Source organism: Pinus tabuliformis, chromosome 2_1 (assembly GCF_031772625.1).
Source record: "Pinus tabuliformis cultivar Carrire ecotype Pingquan chromosome 2_1, CPIR1, whole genome shotgun sequence".
Classification (NCBI taxonomy): Eukaryota; Viridiplantae; Streptophyta; class Pinopsida; order Pinales; family Pinaceae; genus Pinus; species Pinus tabuliformis.
The window spans coordinates 872029493-872050062 of record NC_142299.1 but is presented as its reverse complement, the minus strand read 5'-3'; the positions used below and the strand labels follow the sequence as shown (position 1 = coordinate 872050062).

The 20570-nt window shown below is 42.4% G+C and overlaps 1 protein-coding gene across 1 annotated transcript in view; it reads left to right on the top strand.

The window, feature by feature from the left end:
- The window catches only part of LOC149203432 (long chain base biosynthesis protein 1b-like), a 233294-nt gene that overhangs the window by 129720 nt on the left and 83004 nt on the right, over positions 1 to 20570 (top strand). The window lies entirely within an intron of this gene.

The window sequence follows — 20570 nt, the reverse complement described above, 5'->3', positions numbered from 1 at the left end:
AATTTTAAAGATTTTCATTCATGTTTCCAAACACACAACATTAGAATATAGATAGAAGACAACATATGATCAAAGTAGGCTCATGAATATATCCATTATATCAAAATGGCACCCAATGAATTGTCCAATACATACACGATGATGATATAGAGATCATAACAAAAACACATAACCAAGGAGGCTATAAATGGCCTCTACAACAAAAGTCTGTGACCAGTACTACTGGCCACTGCTAGAGTTGCCAACATCATCTGGCTCAGTGTTACTTGGAAGTTGGGAGCAGGAGCGAAAGTGGGGAGCGAGAGCGAAAACGGGAGTGGGAGCGACATTTTCAGAAGCTCCTGTTTTGGGAGCGAATCCCAGAGGAGTTCGACAACCAATGTCACTAACATCAAGGTACATAGAGGGATTGTTGCTCTTGATTAAATACGAGTTCCATACCCTAATACATGACAAAATTCAATGGAAACATTGCAATCCTCCAATCCTGAAATCTTGAAAAACTGATAAGTCTGTTGGATTTTGAATGAAATCTAAAATTCTACTTTCTCCATATGAAATCCAATGAGGCCGAAACCACTCTCAAACATCTTGAGTCATTTCATGGTAATGTTAAAAATTTAAGTAAAAGGATGAAATTGAAGATTAAGGAGAATGCCACTTTTACTTTAAGAATTTAACATTACCATGAAATTTGAATAGCATATCAATAGTAGAGAGCATTTGAGTGTGTTAAATAGGGTTTGGGAGGTGGAAATGGACCCCAAATAACATTTAACTAATTCATAAAACACATTAGAGTTCAAACCAATCAGTAAACACTTCAAAATTTCATTAAAAAAATGTCAAATCGCTGTTTTGATGGGGTTACAGGCCACTGGTTATGACTCGGCCGAGTCAATACAGAAATGGTCGAGTTGGTCGAGTCAGCCATGAGTCGGCCTACTGAACCGTTTCCTCCACCGATTCACATTTCTGGGCAATGAAACGGATCAACTCGGCCGTTTCCATTTTGAATCGGCCGAATTTTAAAACTATGAGTGCAACACATGAAATTTAACATGCAATGAGATACCCACAAATTCAGCCAAAAATTGAACAGAATGAGCCATTTTATTATATGAGAGGAAAGTACAAAATCTGTATGAAATGTGTGCACCCGGGCTTGCTAAGGCAAGCTTGACAAACCCCAGGTGAGAAATTGTGTTGCCCGAATGCTAGGAAGCACTTCCTGTTCATATTTTGCTCTGGCCCTAGAAATCTACAATTGCTGGTTGGAAAGAGACTGCTGTTTGGCCCCTCTAGAGTGCTCAGAAGGTTCTGAGAAATTAGACTTGGCGTCTGCTCAACAAACCCACAAAGACCCAGAAAGGGTTGGGCCTAGTTCCAACCTCCGAAATTACCCCGAATTATGGCATGCTCCTCAATCAGCTGGGTAATTCGAACCACCAAGAAATACTGCTGCCCAAGACCTCCAAAACGATGGGTAATCTCACCCAATATTGCCTTTTATCTCCAAGCCAACTCAGCCCCAAAATCCCGGTTCAAGCCCCCACAACTAGTGGCCTTCACAAATGACTGCGAAGGCCCAGTCTAGTTACTTTTGCACAAGCCCAGGAGAAGAAAATTAGGCTTTTAGTATAGCCCCTCCAACTTCCAGTCAAACCTCTGCAAAAATGTTGTTAGACCCCGAGGGAATATGCTCCTAAATTCCTGGAAATAGTGCTGCTCTGTAGCTCACTCGCCTCAAAAGTGCATGGTCCCTTTTTGTGCTTAGTCTGCTCCAGAATAACCTGAGTTCACCTGTAGAAAACCCTTCGGAATAACTCCACAATGCAACAATGGCTCCCCTTGGGTGGCACTTGAAGTCCACCGAAAAAAGAGTTGGGATTTCCCCTTGGAAATCTCGTGTGTTGAACAACACTTGTAGACTTGGCTCAACAAATCAAGCATACTAGGTGAGTTTGTTTGTTAAAGGTTCAAAATCTCCCAAATGAAGTCTTCTTGTCCTATTTATCCTTGAGCTTCCCCTTCACCAAGTGGGCCCCATACATCGACCTCTTTCCTTCTCTCTCTTCCACAAGTACTCCTTTCTCTAAGGGCTGCGTGTTCCTCTTGGGTGGCCCCCACTTCCTACTAGAAGTTTGATTTTCCTTCCTTTCTCCAATGTTGGAGCCACATCAAATCAAAATTGCCAAGTTGGGTCCTCCTAACCCACTCTTCCTAAGTTGTGAGCCAAAAATGTCAAAATTGAGCAAATTTCTTTTCACTTAGCAATATTTGCTAAGTGGAATATCACAGTCCTCCCCGCCAAAATGTTGCTTGCCCTCAACCAACTGTAGTGATGGGTGTTGGACTATCTGTTCACCCTCCCAAGTGGTATCTTCACGAGACAAGTTTTTCCACCTCATTAAAAATTCCTTGATAACTCTGCTCCTGAATTTCCTCTCTCTGGTATCCAAAATAGCCTCAGGCTCAAGAACCAAATGCCTATCATCATGCAATGAGGGTAGCTTAGTAGCTGCTGTCACATGTTGTCCCGATACCTTCTTGAGGTATGAGACATGAAAGACATTGTGTACCTTGCTTTCAAGTGGAAGCTCCAACTCATATGCCACCTCTCCAATCCTCTTGATTACCCTGTGGGGCCCGTAGAAACGTGGTTGTAACTTCTCGGCCCCCTTTTGCTTCAGCGTGGTCTATCTGTATGGTTGGAGACACAAGAAAACCAAGTCCCCCACCTCAAAATGTCTCTCAACCCTCTGCTTGTTTGCATAAGTTTTTTTTCTGATTTTGGGGTATTTGCAAATTGTCTTTGAGAGCATTAAGGATGTTTTGGTTCTCCTGTATCCAATCTTTGGCCCATGGGGCCCTGCTGTCTCAAAAAACAAGCTCAGCGAAAGATAACGCATCATATCAATATAAAGCACGAAAAGGTGACATACCAATAAACATATGGTAGGTAGTATTGTAGCAATACTCTCCCGGGTGCAACCATCTCATCCAAGCTCGCTGCTGTCCTGTCACATAGTTCTGCAAATACCTCTCCAACCACTTATTAACTAACTCGGTCTACGCATCTGCCTGAGGGTGGTAGCAGACACTGGGAGTGAGCTCTGTGCCCACCAACCTGAAGAGCTCCAGCCAAAATGCCCCCATGAAGTGACTATCCCGTTCACTGACTATGGTGTTGGGGAGACCATGCAACTTGAAAATATCCTTGAAGAATAGCTACACAACTTGCGAAGCAGTTTACTTGGTGGGGATAGCAAAGAAGTGGGCATACTTCGTCAACCGGTCCACCACTACATATATACAATCACAACCTAACACCATGGGAACTCCTGTGATGAAGTCGATCGAAATGCTCTTCCAGTTCCTCTCAAGAATGGGAAGTGACTGTAGTAACCCAACGGGATGAGTCAACTCCCCCTTGTTCCTCTAGCAGGCCTCACACTCCTACACATGCCTCAACACATCCCCCTTGAGGCCCCTCCATGTGAAGCGCTCCCTAACTGTCCTGTAAGTCTTCAGGAACCCCTAATGTCTTGATAGTGGTGAATCATGTGTTGCATGAGAATCTTCCCCCTCAACTGTGGACCAGGTACTAGATATATGCACCCCTTTTAGTAAATGACATCATCCATCACTGGTAGCACTCATCCCCATGAGTACCATTCAAGATCTCACATGCTTGTCGATCCTTGGAGTACTCCACGAAAAGCTGCGCCTTCCAATCATGGCAGATGCTCATGAGTGAAAGTGTTGCGAGCCTTTTAGATATGGCATTTGCCACTATGTTCTAGTTTCCCTTGACATATTCTATGTCAAAATCGTAGACCTGAATCTTGTTGACCCACTTCTGTTGCCTCTCATTGAGGCCCTTTTGCTCCAAGAAGTGGTGAGCATTGTTATGATTAGTCTTTCACTTTGAACCTGTTTCAACTTTCCCACCAAGTACTGTCAGAATTTGGGCAATGCATGCATAATGGCCAACATCTCCTTGTTGTAGATAGAGTACAACCTCTCATGATTGAGAAGCTTTTGACTCTCAGAAGCTATCGGGTGGCCTCCCTGTGACAACACTGCTCCAATGCCCTCACCTGATGCATCACCCTCCAAGGTGAATGGCTGTGTAAAATCAGGCAAAGCCAACAACGGACAACTGCTCATCATCTTCTTGAGGTGCTCAAATGCTACCTGTGTCCTGTCCACCCATGCGAATGCCACCTTCTTAGTCAAGTCTGTGAGGGGTGCTACTAGCTGTGAGAAGCCCTGTACGAACTTCCTATACTATGTGAAAATGCCCACAAATCCCCTCAACTCAGTCACATTTTGGGGAACTGGCTAGTCCCAGATGGCTCTAATATTCTCCTCATGCACTCGCACTCCATCCTCTCGAATAATGTGCCCCAAGTAGAGCATCTCAGTCAACCCAATCTAACAGTTGGACAACTTTGTATAAAACTGCCGCCCCCCCAAAATACAAAGAAACTCCTCTATATGTTGTAGGTTCTCCTACCATGTAATGCTGTAAATCAATATGTTTTCAAAGAACTGAACCTGTGCAACTGCTTGTGGAACACATGGTTCATGCAAGACTGGAAAGTAGTAGGTACATTTGTCAGCCCAAAGGGCATAACTAAAAACTTGAAGTGGCCATTTTAACACCTTAAAGTTGTCTTAGGGATATCTTGATCTCTCACCCGAATTTGATGGTATCCCAAATGTAAGTCTATCTTAGAGAAGTACTTGGCTCCTCTAAGCTCATCCATAAGCTCATCTATGCGGGGGATGATGTACTGGTTCTTCAACGTCTTCTTATTAAGAGCTCTGTAGTCAATGCACATCCGCAACGCACCATGCTTCTTCTGCACCGGAACAACTGATAAAGCGAAGGGACTAGTGTTGGGCCTAATGTACCCCAATGCCATTAACTCTTGGATAGCTCGCTCAATCTCATCCCGATAGGCCTTGGGATGTCTATACGGGGTTGTGATGATTGCCTGTACCCCTGTCAGGTGGTCACCCCGATGGGATGTCTCCAAACACGGTTGGGTACTTGTTTAGAATGGCCTAGATGTTTGGGTGTGGTGGTTTGGGCCCGCCCCCTGCATCAGATATCTTGAGCTCTACAACCCACTCTATATCCCCATGTCTCAAGTCTGCCTCCATCCTGTGCGCTGACATTGTTTGTGGGGGATATGAGTGCATGCCTCTCAACAAAACCAACTTCCCATCTAGCCCTGTGAACTCCATCTCCAATTTCTGCCAATCAATGGTAACACGCCCCAGAGAGTAGAGCCACTGAACACCAAGCACCACATTGGTGTCTGGAACATCAACCACAAAGAAATGGTTTGTCATCGAATAGTTCCCCATCACCACTGTCATCTCGGGAACGTATCTAGTACACTACATGGTATGGTCTCCTGACACCAAGACGAAGAAGCCCTCAAAGGACTCTGTGTGTATGCCTCTCCTCTCCACCATCTGGGCATCTACGAAATTGTGGGTTGCCCCACTGTCTACTAGCACTGAAACACGTTGTCCCTGCACCGTGCCCCTGATCCTCAAAGTGAGGTACTTCGACACTCCCTGAAGTGAAGCGATAACTCCTACTGCAGGCAAGAAAGGAGCTCCTCCTGGTGGGGGTGGTGGGCCTCCTCCTCCTCCTCCTCTTGTCATCTGTGGTTCATCATCACCAGCGCCTATCTCCTGCTCTACATCATCCTTCGACTCACTATCAGAAAACACCTCTATGTAGTGTGCCTTTCCCTTGGTACACCTGTGCCTTGGTGCCCATGGCTCTTCGCAAGTGGAGCACAACTTCCTCCTACAGAGGTCTCTCTAGGTCTCATCGTCGAACTACCCATGCTCCTGAATGTCTTGCTATGGAGGAGGCCTAGTGTCACGACCCCTTTGTGGGTAAGAAGCTCATGGTGGAGCTAGTACCCTAGCCTTGGTAATTGCGTCCTGCAAATCGCTGGCGCAAGATACTGCCTCCTGTAAAGTGGTGGGCTTGCGGGACCTCACTAGCCCACATAGAGGCTCAATCAAGCCCTCAACAAAGGTATAGACCCTCCTGGCATCTGACAAGTCTGACACCATCATTGATACCCTCAAAAACTCCGATATGTAGTGCTCGGGGTTGCCTGTCTGCTTGAGCTGTGTCAGCTCTCTGAAATGTGCCTCTGGATCCCTCCTGTCAAAATGCTCCACAACCCTCCATGTGAAGTCCTCGTAGGAAGTCACGCTGGCATGCCCTAGCGTGGTCAACCCATGGAACCACCAATCATGTGTTGCCCCCTCCAAGTGCAAGGTAGCCATTTTGATGGCTTCCACCTCAGTCATCTGGCTAAGCTAAAAGTATGTGTCCAACTTCTCTACCCATGCACTTGGATGACCCATCAAAATTGGACAGATACATCCTCCCAATAGTATGTTGCAACTTCGAATTCTGCCTGCCTGAGCCCCTACGCCCTTGCTCTTGTCATTCTGCTTGAGCTCGCAGAAATCCTGGAAGGGTAGCGCAGCTCGAAAATCCTCCCCCATAAACTGCCATTGTCGAAAATATTCTCCCATAGGCATATCATCTTGACCAACCTGCTCACTTGCTCTTGAGGGCAGAAATGTGGGCAACATAGTCTTGGTTAGCCCATTAAAAGCGTGTGGGTGAGTCAAGGGGGAATGATGGTCATACTGGTGGGAAGCCCCTGAAATTCCCCCAAACAAGAAATCTTGGTGAATGCCCTTGTCCCAGTTTTTTTGCTTAATCTCTTACAATATCTCCTTCTGTCCCCTGGCCAACTCATTTAGGGCCCTCAAGAGGCTTTCAAAAGCTGCCTCCTCTTTGCTCTTGGGCTCCACCATGTCTATTTCCTCTACCTCCTGTTCTAGGATCTCAACGTCAGGTGTGATCTCCAACTCCCTCTCCCGACTCCTGTATCTTTGCCTCCGGTAGGTAATGTTACAATTTTCCTCTGTGGTCACAGAAGTGTCCCCACGACTGAGCCAAGACTGGAGCTCTGATTCCACTGTAATATTCCTACTAGGAAATGACATTGCTAAACAAAGCAAAATTCCACATGCAACACATAAGATTTAACATGCAATTAGACACCCACAAATTCAGCCAAAAACTACATAGAACTGAGCCATTTTATTATATGAGAAGAAAGTACAAAATCTATATGAAATGTGTGCACCTGGGCTAGCTAAAGCAAGCTTGACAAAGCCCAGGTGAGAAATTGTGTTTCTGGGATGCTAAGAAGCACTTCCTCTTCAATTTCTGTGCTGGCCCTGGAAATCTGCAACTACTGGCTGGAAAGAGACTGTTGTTTAGCCCCTCTAGAGTGCTCAGAGGATTCTGAGAAATTAGCCTTGGCCTCTCCTCAACAAACCTACAAAGGTCGAGAAAGGGTTGGGCCTAGGTCCAACCTCCGAAATTATCCCCAACTATGGCGTGCTCCTCAATCAGCGCAATGATTCGAACCACCAGGAAATACTGCTGCCCAAGACTTCCAAAATGCTGAGTAATCTCACCCAATAGCCCCCTTATGTCCCCAAGCGAATTGAGCCCCAAAATCCTGGATCAAGCCCCCACAATGAGAGGCCTTCACAAACGACTGCGTAGGTGTTAAAATTGGCAACTAGGGTCAAATTCCACTTTGGACAACTCATTTAATGAAGAAAATTATTGCATTAAATTCCTCTAAATCAACCTAAAGATCATCAAATTTGGTCAAAGAAAAATATATTTTTGAATTTATGTTCTCTCACATGTAAATTATCAAGGTCGGCCTCACCTCTATGTAGGCTCATCAAGCCCAATGGTCACGTCTCTTGACCCCAACGAGTTGTATATATAGAGGTGCCTTCAACCTCATTTACACACAACATATCACACATTTCTCTCTCTGAAATGGCCGCAGAAGGAAGGTTAGCTCCAACGAAGAAGGAAGGGACAGTTTGACGTCTTGTTTGGGCTGCCTAATGAGCTGAGTTCCTTAGGCTGGAGGCCGAGTCTGCTAAAGGCAAGTTTGGGCTTATACGAGTACTGTTCTGGGCTCCCTTATCTCCTATCACAGATCTGAGCTGTCATGGAGGATGACTGCAGGCATAAGGAGGGTTTGGGTGTGAGCTTGTGGTGTGAAAACCCTCTCCTTGGTGGGCCACATTCTCAAGGGGCCTACCTCATGCTAGCCGCAGGCATTATCTTGTTGATCAGAGGGACGAGAGGATGATCATGAACCCAGGTTAACTGCAGACCCATCTTCATGAAAGTTGGTTGGCATGCAGGTTTGTGTGTTGAATTAAGTGAAGACTTGTACTAGAAGAAGGACAGATTGACTTGAAGAGAGGTCGCAGCAGTTGGATGTTGTGGATGTGTTTATGAGGGTTGTATGCCACAAGCCCTAACCAGGAGCAGCAAGGGCATGTACAGAAATGACATGATTTGCAAGCAAACTTAACCAGTCCAAGCCTCTTCAACTGTATGACATCAGAAACAACTTGACTGCTTCAAAATTTCTATTGTGATTGGGCCATCTATTGATCTAAGGGGTGTGTGTTAAAATTGGCAACTAGGGCCAAATTCCAACTAGGGACAGTTCATTTGATGGAATGGTGATTGCATTGGATTCCTCTTTTCGAAAGGTCCAAGTTTGATATAAAGATCATCTCATTTGGACTAGCAGAAGTGTGATTTTGAATTTATGCCCAGACATGTAGGCTCAAGAAGCCCATTGGATGTGTCTCTTCACCCACAACGAAGTGTATAAATACAAGGGACCTCACACCTCATTTAGACATCCATCACTCACACATTCTTCTCTCTCTCTTCATCAGATTGGTTCATATAGCTTGGGCAACCTCTCTCTCTCTCTCTCATGTGAGGCTAGGAGGACAAAATTTCTAGGCTAAATTGCAGACCCAAAATTGTAGAATTTCAGACACTTTGACCAGCGTTGACCGAGGTGATTTTGAAAAGTTTTGACTGCAGTTTTTGGGGCAGACTTTCAATTTTCATAGGCCGCATTGACGGCACAAAAATCAAGGTTTCCTGGCCTGTTTGACTTGTGTTGACCGCATGCTTGTTTGACTATAGAGTTGGCCGCAGGTTGACTGAGTTTGACTAGAACTTTTGTGACTGTTTTGAGTGGATTTTGACCACTGCTAGAGACCGAGTTTGTCTACCTTTGATTAAGCTTCAAAGGAGGTGTTTGACTGTTGTTTTGACCAACGCTGACTTTCTGGTTAGGGTTGAAGTTTGATTGCAGAAATTTACATGGCTGTTTTGACGTTGTATTGGGCAAGTCTATTTGACTTTCGTACTCTCTTTCTCTGCTGAACATTTGATTTAATAATAAGAAGAATTGATCAAAGGGTTTTCCCCACATTGGGGTTTTTCCTTGGCATTCGCGAAATCTGGTGTCTTCTTGTCTTGGCTTGTTTTCTGTAGTTTATTTATGTTCTATCTGCCTTTACCGTCAATGTGATTATTGTGATTGCTATTGGAAATTGTTATTGGGTTCCGAAAGGAACATCGAAGTAAATTGTGCTAAGCATAGAACATACCATTGTTAACTAAAATTAATATGGTATCAAAGCCCGGGTGAAGATAAAGCCCAAGCAAGAGTGAGAAAAGTAATCACTAAGAAAAGCTGTTGGACAAAAATTTTGAGCTAGCTTCAATGATGACTACATGATACTTCAAATCCGAGGATAAACTTAAGGACAAATTTGACTATCATGCATGGAAGATATCTCTGGATTTGACTTTGGAAGAGAATGATGCTATGGACAATGTAAAGGGAAGAGTGGTGGAGCCTCCTTCAAATGCACCCGCTGTTGCAAAAGCAAAGTACAAGAAAGGTGAGGTCAAAGCTAAGAAAATTATTGTAGATTCCATTCACAAGCCATTGGTTGCTTATATTTCTGATTTGGAAACATCTAAGGAGATGTACGACATGCTGGTTGGGATGTTCAAAGTAAACAATGCAAGTCACGTTCTCTTTCTCAAGAACAAGTTTAAAGACATCAAGATGGATAGAGGAGAGTCCATTCAATCCTACTTCATGAGGATTACCGAAATCAAGAATGATCTTCTATCTATTGGAGAAGTTGTTGGTGACAGGGAGCTCACTCTTATTGCACTTGGAGGTTTTACAAGAGAATGGGATGTGTTTAACACGACCATCCTCAACAATGACAAGATTCTGGGTTTTAATGAATTATTGGCTAGATGCATTCAAGAAGAAATAAGGATGATGGAAAGAGATAACCCCTCAAATGGAAATAATCATGCTGCTTTCTCTGCTCATGCTAAAAGGAAGAACAACGCTTGTCCAAGAAGACAAGGTCAAGGATTTAAGCCGAGATTCAAAGAAGGAAGAAGGGGAAGATGTTACAACTGCAATAGGTTTGGCCATTATGCTAGAGTGTCCTCACAAGAAGGATAGTCCAAGGGATGATGACAACAACAACCACACCAACAACAAAGGCAACGACAATCAAAGGAACAACATGTTCAACAACAAAGGAAAGAGGAATGATCTCGCTGCTTGATATGGAAATGGTCATCCTCCCAAAGGATCAAGAAATTCCAGGTATGAGGAAAGTAATGTTGTAGAAAAACAAAATGAATTTTATCTTATTTCTGCTTTATCTACTGCCTCTCCTCCAGATATATTGGATCATTGGCTGATTGTTAGTGGAGCCTCAAGGCCCTCTCGAATTTGGTTGAAAAGAAGACTAACTTGCAAATCATACTTGGAGATAATGCCACCTATCCCATGAAAGGAATAGGTACTTTCACTCTTCACTTGAATCAAGATCAAACCATCCATCTACAAGAAGTATTGTAAGTGGCCGATTTGAAGAAGTACCCAGTATCTATTTCTGTGATGGAAGATAAAGGCTTCAAGGTAGGATTCGTTGATGGAAAGGTATGTCATTGGCAAAGAAACCCTAAAGATGTATTTACACTTGGATTTAGGGTTGATGGTCTTTATCAAGTTGGAGGAAGTCCTTTGGGAACCATGTCTTGCGACACTTCTCTTCAATCTGAATTGTGGCACTAAAGATTTGCCCACATTCATTACAATGCCTTACCTCTAGGGTAAAGAAGATGGTCACAGGTATGCCCGATTTCAACATGAATCATGAAGGTGTTTGTCAGGGTTATGCAACTGGGAAACTTACAAGGGGACCATTCCCCTCAAGCGAAAGTCAAACTTCTGATATTCTTCAACTTGTCCATTCTGACCTATCTGGTATGTTGCCAGTAACATAATTAGGAGGATACTTAAAGTATGCTAATTTTGTGGATGACTTCTCTCGCAAAACATGGATTTATTTCTTGAAGAAGAAGGATGAAGTATTCAAATGGTTTCGTGCTTTCAAAGCCTTGGTGGAGAATCAAACAAGGAAGAAGATCAAAATATTGAGGACCGACAATGGGACCGAATATGAATCAAATGAATTCAATGACTATTGTAGGCATTAAGAGGGAGACAACTGTTGCATACACACCCGAGCAAAATGAAGTTGCCGAAAGAAAGAATCGAACGATCATGGAAGCCACTCGTGCCATGCTTCATGATCTAGTTCTATCGAAATTCTTTTGGGGAGAAGTTGCAAATACCGCCTTATATGTTCTAGGTATCCACATCAAGCATTGAATTTCAAAACACCTGAAGAAGTTTTCACAGGTAAGAAACCTGATGTTTCTCATTTTAGAATATTTGGTTGTCCTGTATATTTTAATGTGCCTAAAGAGAAAAGAAACAAGTTGGGAGCATGCGGAAGAAAGGAAATTTTGTGGGCTGCAGTGAATACTTGAAGGCATATAGAATTTATGTTCCTCGTCAATGAGATGTGGAAGTAAGCCATGATGTCACATTCGATGAAGACACTACTCTTGGGAAAGCCAAAGATCTCCCCATTCCAGGAAAAGAAAATGATGATGCTATAGGAAAGCAGGAAGAACCTTCGTCCGATGAGCCTATGCCCGATGTTGAAGGTCCAATGGATCCCATTGATCCACCTCCTAGTGATGCCTCTACCTTAAGGAAAAGATCGTTGTGGCTCAAAGACACTCTCGAAGATGCTGAGGAGCATATTGCTCCAAGAGGGACATTTCGTGAAAGTTTGGAGCCCACCAGGTATCAAGGATACCTCGCTGCCATGATTACCATTGTTCAATCTGAGCCTTGTACGTTCAAAGAAGCCATGAAACACCAAGTGTGGAAGGATGCGATGAATGAGGCATACGATTCCATCATGAAGAATGATGTCTGTGATGTGGTTCCTAGACCCAAGGACAAATCTGTGGTCACCTCTAAATGGCTTTACAAAATCAGACATGGAGCTGATGGAAGTGTTGAAAAATACAAGGCCAGGTTCGTTGCTCGAGGCTTCTCTCAAAAGGAAGTGGTTGACTATGATGATATATTTGCACCAGTTGCCCGATATATCACTATCCATTCGATTATAGCTCTTGTTGCCTCTCAAGGATGGAGGCTACCCCAAATGGACGTTAAGACTGCTTTGTTGCATGGCTCGCTTAAGTAGGAAGTCTACTGGAAACAACCTGAGGGGTTCGATGTGCAGGATCGAAGGACACACATATGCAGGTTGAAGAAAGCCCTCCAAGGGTTGAAGTAAGCCCCTAGGGCTTGGTATGAGAGGATTGATAGCTATCTAATGAAGCTGGGATTTACAAGGAGCGATGCTGACCCTAACCTATATTTCAAGGTTGAGAATGACTGGCCTCTCATTTTAGTCCTTTATGTGGATGATCTCTTTCTGATAGGTGCATACCCTCTCATTTATCAATGCAAAAGGGAGTTGGCTTTCGATTTCAAGATGAAGGACCTAGGACTGCTGCACTACTTCCTAGACCTGGAGGTCTGGCAAAATCCAAGTGAGATTTTCCTTTATCAGGGAAAATACATTGTGAAGCTACTTGAGAGATGTGGGATGGTCAATTGCAAGTCCATGTCTACTCTGATGGAACTCAACTTCAAGAAGCTATGTGGAAGTGTTGTTGGGCCCGAATTAGCGAACCCTTCCGAATATAGACAACTTGTGGGGGCCCTGATGTTCTTGGTAAACTGCCATCCTAAGATATGCTTCTCTGTGAACACGTTGAATCAATTTATGGTCGAGCCTCATCACATACATTGGATTGCTGCTAAGAATCTCTTGAGATATCTCCGGGGCACAATCTATTATAGACTGAGATACACTGCCGGAAATTTGAGGCTGCATGGATATACAAATGTTGACTGGGTTGGCAGTGTGGTGGATTGTAAGAGCACACTTGGATGTTGTTTCTCATTGGGGTCTGCTTCAATTTCTTGTATGAGCAGGAAGCAAAAATTGGTTACAGTAAGCACCGTTGAGGCCGAATACATTGCAGCAAGTATGTCCTGTTGTGAAGCTATTTGGGTGAGGAAGCACTTCAGTGAGCTATTTGAGCACGATCTGGATACCACTGTGATCTTCCGCGACAAATAGAGTGGGATTTTCCTTTCAGAGAATCTCTTGTTCTATGACCGCTCCAAGCACATTGATATCAGGTACCACTTTATTTGAAATATGGTACATCGGGGAGAAATAAGGCTCCAACACATCAGGTTTGATGAGCAGGTCGTAGATATCCTAACGAAGCCCTTGGGGAAGATCAAATTCTTAACCTTCTGAGAGAGTCCTGGAGTCGTGGAAAGATCCTCCCATGAGGGTCCCGCTTGAGTTGGACACTGAGCTCTGAGAGCTCCAGGGGGCTTGGGGTACTTCTTGGAGCTATGAGCGACCATAGGGTGAGTGGTTCACCTTCCCCAATGTGGTGCGTTGTGTGTAGGGTGAGTGGTTCACCTTCCCCAATCTGGTGCTCTGTGTACAGGGTGAGTGGTTCACCTTCCTCTGTGACACCCCATGGTGACATGTGTGTAGGGTGAGTGGTTCACCTTCCCCTACGGATTGACATATGCATAGGATGAGTGGTTCACCTTCTCTTGCTGATGCCTCAACATACATCCTACCCATGGAGTTCGGTACTCATGGTAAATACCTCTCATTTGGCCAATGAGTTGGGAAATGTGGATAGGGACCATAGCACTACTGATGGATGCATCATGTACTACCATACTCCCTATGTCTAGGATGCTTGGTGTTCAACAGCTTGATCTAGGATCATTTGAGGTTCTACTTCTGAGCTGAATTTTTTTAGTGGAGAGTGGTAAGGTCTTGTGACTCACTCTTGATTGATTCTTCTTCATTATTACTTCATGGTTTAACAATGCAGTGATGAGATGACAAAGATGGTACATGACGACATATGGATTGGCAGGTGAAATTCTCCCTAGTTGAAAGGGAGTGTTAAAATTGACAACGAGGGCCAAATTCCACCTTGGGACAACTCATTTGATGGAGATGATGATTGCATTTGATTCCTCTTTTCGAGAGGTCCAAGATTGATATAAAGATCATCTCATTCGGACAAGCAAAGGTGTGATTTTGAATTTATGCCCACACATTGGCAAATTGATCACGTCGACTTCATCATTTTGAGCGCTCAAGAAGCCCAATGGATGTGTCTCTTCACCCACAACGAAGTGTGTAAATACAAGAGACCTCACACCTCATTTGGACATCCATCACTCACAAATTCGTCTCTCTCTCTTCATCAGATTGGTTCATACAACTTGGGCAACCTCTCTCTCTCTCACATGTGCGGCTAGGAGAACAAAATTTTTGTGCGAAATGGCAAAACTGAAATCGCAGAATTTCAGACAGTTTGACTAGCATTTATCGAGGTGATTTTGAACAGTGTTGATTGCGATTTTTGGGGCGGAATTTCGATTTTCTTAGGCCGCATTGACTGGCATAGAAATCGAGGTTTTCTAGGCTGTTTGACCTGTGTTGTTCGCAGGCCTGTTTGACAACAGTGTTGACTGCAGGTTGATCGAGTTTGACTAGAAATTTTGTCTGTTTGAGTTGAATTTGACCATTGTTGGAGACCGAGTTTGACTTCCTGTGACCGAGCTTCAAAGGAGGTGTTTGATTGCTTTTTTGACCAACGTTGACTTTCTGGTTAGGGCTGAAGTTTGACTGCAGAAATATACAGGGCTGTTTTGACTTTGTATTGGGCAAGTCTATTTGACTTTTGTACTCTCTCTCTCTGCTGAAATTTTGATTTAATAATAAGAATAATTGATCAAAGGGTTTTCCCCACATTGGGGTTCTCCCCTGGCATCAACCAAACTTGGTGTCCTCTTCTTGTCTTGGCTTGTCTTTTGCAGTTTATTTTATGTTTTATTTGCCTTTATTGTCAATGTGATTGTTGTGATTGCTATTGGAAATTGGAAATTGTTATTGGGCTACTAAAGGAACATTGAAGTAAATTGTGCTAAGGGTAGAACATACCATTGTTAACTAAAATTAACAGTGTGCCTTTGGATGTTCAAATTGGCAAGTCAATCTTGACTGTTTATTTTACTTTCTCTCTCTCTCTCTTTGCTGATCATGGGGGTTTTCCCTAGCTTGAGCCATATTCATGTGTCCTCTTGTCTTGGCTTGTCCTCTGCATTATTTATTTATGTTCTTTCCTCAGTTACTCTCAATGTGATAATAATTGATGTGATTGCTACTATAAGAAATGGATTGATAATTGGGCTATATGGAAGATTGAAGTAACTGTCCTATGCAAAGAACATGTTAATCAAAATTCAACAGCAGGCCCAGTCCAGTCACTTTTACGCAAGCCCAAGAGAAGAAAATTCGGCCTGTAGTATAGCCCCTCCAACCTCTAGTCAAACCTCTGCAAAAATGTTGTTAGACCCCCAGGGAATATGCTCCTAAATTCCCAGAAATAGTGCTGCTCTGTAGCTCACTCCCCTGAAGAGTGCATGGTCCCTTTCTGTACCTAGTCTGATCTAGAACAACATTAGTTCACCTATAGAAAGCCCTTCGGAACAACTCCACAATGCAACAATGGCTCCCCTTGAGTGGCACTTGAAGTCCACCAAAGAAAGAGTTGAGGTTTCCCCTCATAAATCTTATGTGCTGAACAACAGTTGTAGACTTGGCTCAACAGCTCAAGCGTACTAGGTGAGTTTGTTTGTTAAAGGTTCAAAATCCCCCAAATGAAGTCTTCTTCTCCTATTTATCCTTGAGCTCCCCTTTCACCGTGTGGGCCCCATACATCGACCTCTTTCCCTCTCTCTGTTCCACAAGTACGCCTTTCCCAAGGGGTGCATATTCCTCTTGGGTGGCCCCCACTTCCCACTAGAAGTTCGATTTTCCTTACTTTCTCCTATGTTGGAGCCACATCAAATCAAAATTGCCAAGTGGGGTTCTCCTAACCCACTCTTCCTAAGTTGAGAGCCAAAAATGGCAAAATTGAGCAAAATTGTTTTTCACTTAGCAATAATTGCTAAGTGGGAATATCACAAAAGGTTATAATGCATTCATAGGATAATAAAGCCCAAATAGCTCTGTTGGCACCTACTCATGAAGTATTCTTGCAAGTGTGAGGAATTCTACGAATTACTATGGGACCTGCAGTACTGAATAGAGATCTATAAGAGTTGTACAATGCTGATAGTTACCACTAGTAATGGATCTTTAATATGTTCAGTCTGTTAAAGCTGCTCGTTTACCTCTTTGAAGTACAGTAAAGCTAAAGTATTCTATTATAAAGAACTTCACGCAACTCCCATAGTGCAGAATTGCCAATATTTTTTGATGTAATTGCTTGATCATTATGATAGGTGAATTTTGAAACAAGATTCCTATCGGCAATCTTGTATAATGGACAATCGCGTAGCATGCATCTATTTCAAATCAACTCATTTAAAGCAATGTGGAAAAAATCTCAGGAACCAATGATTTTTGAGTTTTTTTTTTGTTCTATTTCCTCTGCCAACTTTTACCTATTTTTTGAATTTTTCCCATTTACTCCACCTGATTTCTGATTTTTTGCTGATTCATTCCAGTTTTTCCCTGATTTTTTCCAATTTTCTGATTTGTTGACCCCCGCTCTCTTATCCAGAGTCCATTTTTTCCAATACTAACTTAAAAGTGTTTCTTCTCTATTGTGAACATCAACAGAGAGGACCCCGTGAAAGCATGCATGCAACATCTTTAGTTACTAAAAATATTGGGGTAGCATTTGGAACATGTTGCCATGGTGTGTAAATTGTAAATTCATGACAATACAGTTTTGCATTGTATCATTATTTTTAATTGATGATTAATATTTGAAGCTATAATCAGTTTTTTGGAAACACTTTTAACCATTGACAAAAATACTAACAATAAAATTGCAAGTGATGTTGGAATAGTCAGTATTTCTGACTGATTGGATCATGTAACTTTGGTTCTTGCTGATTCCTGAGTTCCTCGTGTGTAGATCTGTTTACAACAGAGACCCATTTAAATTTTAACAGACTAGACATGCCGATATGCTGATTATGAAATATTGCAATTGAGCCGAATAACTCTTCAGACCTTTGAAACATCGTAGTTGGAAGTCCCACCAAAAGATCAGATAGATATATCTGGTCTTTTCGTTTCCTTTAAAAGTCAGAATGACTTGTCTAATGTAAGGGCTCCGTCCATCAAAAACATAATGAGTTAAACAGGATAGCTGGGGATTATTGCACCAGTGCAGGAAATACAATGCTTATACCTAAGCCATTATGTTGCCATTTATTTTTTAGAGTAAATGTCAAGAACTTCAATACAACTGCAAGAAACCCTTACATTCTACATTGCCAATCACTTTGCACAGAAGATGATTAATAATTTGTTGTGAATTCAGAAAATTTTCAACTTCCAAACCTTTCTATCCTTCATGTCCGAGTCAGCTGGGAGAGGGACTTCAATAACAAGAATGTTTGGGAAAGTCAAACTTAGTGCCTCATAAGTTAAGAGTATATGGTATATGCCAGCTAGCCCTAGATAGCAATCTGAGAGAAAACATTGGAAGGCATCTGATATTTGAAATAATAGGAAAAATCTGTTTGAAGTTTCTTCAATTAGATCTCCACTTAAGGGAATAATGTTCAATTCTTTCATCGTCTTACAACAGTTTGACAAAATTTAAATAATAGTTTGGAAGAGGACAACCTTTGAACCACTCAGCATTCTAAAATTGATACTTTGAAGAGAGGTGGTGTTGAATCTCCTAATAGTAAATACCAGCCCAGATTTATTTTCTCACAGCTATTATTTATTCACATCAGCTTATTTAATTAACCAATTTAAATTCTGAATTGCCGAAAAATAAAATCACTGGTATTTTAACCTCTAGAAATTATATATAAATGAAAATAAAAATTCAGAGAGATCAATCACACATTGCAATAGACAAATACCCATAGCAATTCTCCATCATTTATTAATTTGAAAAATCAGGGTTTTCGACCATAGAGAATTACTAGGAAAAATACATTTACTGGAACCTGTAATTCGCCCCGTTGATTGGATGAATTCGGCCCAAGGAATTTGGCCTATTGGAAATCAGTCTTTGAAGGAACTCGGCCTAGACAATTTCGGCCCAGTAACTTACCAGCAAATCGACCCTGTGCCTTCCCTTCAAGCTGCCTCTCTGCCTCAAGAAATTTGGCCCAGGTAAATCAGCTTCTCCAATCAAATCGACCTCCCTCTCACTTCAGCAACTCAGCCTTGCAATCTCTAGTAATTTGGCCTCGTGGATACGCCTTTGAATCCTCCTGCGCTCTTCCTCCTCTGCGCTTCAGTCTACTGAGCCACTCACACTAGATAAACTCACTTTCTCTTCTTGTGTCTTCACCTCTCCCTTAGGCTTCTTTTTATATTCTTTATTAAGTCCAGATCCCTAGCCTTAATCTCCTTTCTAGAAGATCTAGGAGATCAATGGTTGAGATCATTTCTAAGTCGCTTAAATAATTAAATTATTTGTCCTTAGAAAATGACTTAATAGTCCACAATAATTAATTGAATTTAATTATTATACTTTTCCGAAGTTAGACTTAGGAAAGAAGACAAATCACTTACTCCACCAAGCAAGCACCTAAAGACACAATAAATCATCTTCCACATGCTAAGACACCAAGCCTATGCAGAAGACCTTTCAAAACTACTATAAGCTTTGACACTCCCTCCTAGCAAGGAAGGGATTATCCACCACCCCTAGCTTGTCTTGATACGTCACAAACTTCCCTTTCACTATAGGCTTAGTGAGAATATCAACAACTTGCTTCTCTCTGGAAATGTAAAACAATCTCATAGCACTTCTCTGGACCTTGTCTCTGATCAAGTGATATTTGATCTCGATATGCTTGGACCTATTATGAAACACAAGATTTTCAGAGTTTAATGCAACTCTGATTATTACAGTGAATCATTGTTGGTCCCATCACCAGACCAAATAAATATGCAAGCATCTTGCGAAGCTAAACTACCTCACGACACGCTATACTTGTTGCCATGCACTCTACCTCTGCTGAAGTAAGTGCCATTGACTGTTGTTTCCTACTGTACCACAAAATCATGGTTGATCCCAAGCTCAAACAACATCTAGACATGGAATTTTTGTAGAAAAATTTATATGAAGCTGTACCCCAACCAAGTTTTCATGTTTTGCATGGTTTAATGACCAAACCCATCATGAATCAGATTAGCATTTACATGAAAACAAAGAGATACTCTACCATTTTTTTTAAACAACTGATACAAGAGAAAATTGTAAGCACACACACAAGTTTGACACACTTGTTTTGGTCAACTTGACCCTGGAAAAACCACACAGTGGGGAAAACCAGTGCTGAAGGAGGATTTTTATTTTGCTTCTTAGAAATTTCTTACAACAAAAATAAACAAGAAATTTCACTTATCTCTTCCCTTGAAGAAGCTGTTCAGAGATCCTCTTTTACACTGAAATTTTGGACTGATAACTTCCTCACACAGACACTCTCCTTCCAGCAAAAATTTTGGTCTCTTGGTAGCTCATTCACAGGGAATCGAACCACTTTGACTGTTACAGATGGCCATAAAACTCAGGCTCATACTTCACTGGATCTTGGAAGTTTGAATAGCTAATACCCACTCCTGAAATGACGCTTTTCTCCCTTGAATCACAGACAGAACTACTACGTAAAATCTAGTAAGTGAAGCTCACTGACATAACCCTGAAAATCACGCACAATAGGCCGAAATATAACGCTGAACAGGCCCAAAATTTTCGGGAATGATTGTGGCTGACAGTGGGAAGGTATCTAGCTACTGGAACGCTGGTGCAAACTTGTTTAGCCCTGAAGCAACCCAGAACTTGAAGCAATCAATTTCGCTGCCAACTTGAGATGCGAGCTCCCTCCCTGGCTTATACTCAGCCTTGTAGAGATTGAAACCAATGTCTAAGTCCTTGCTTTCTGCTATAAGGTTTCACAAAGCCTCTTCCTCATTCCTTGCTCCTCTTCCCAATGCTCTCATGAGAATAATGAGCTCTCATTTCCTTTTTCTCCCTTTTTGTCTTCCATAAGTGTGGAGAATCCTAACCCTTAGATCTAGTGGCTGAGATT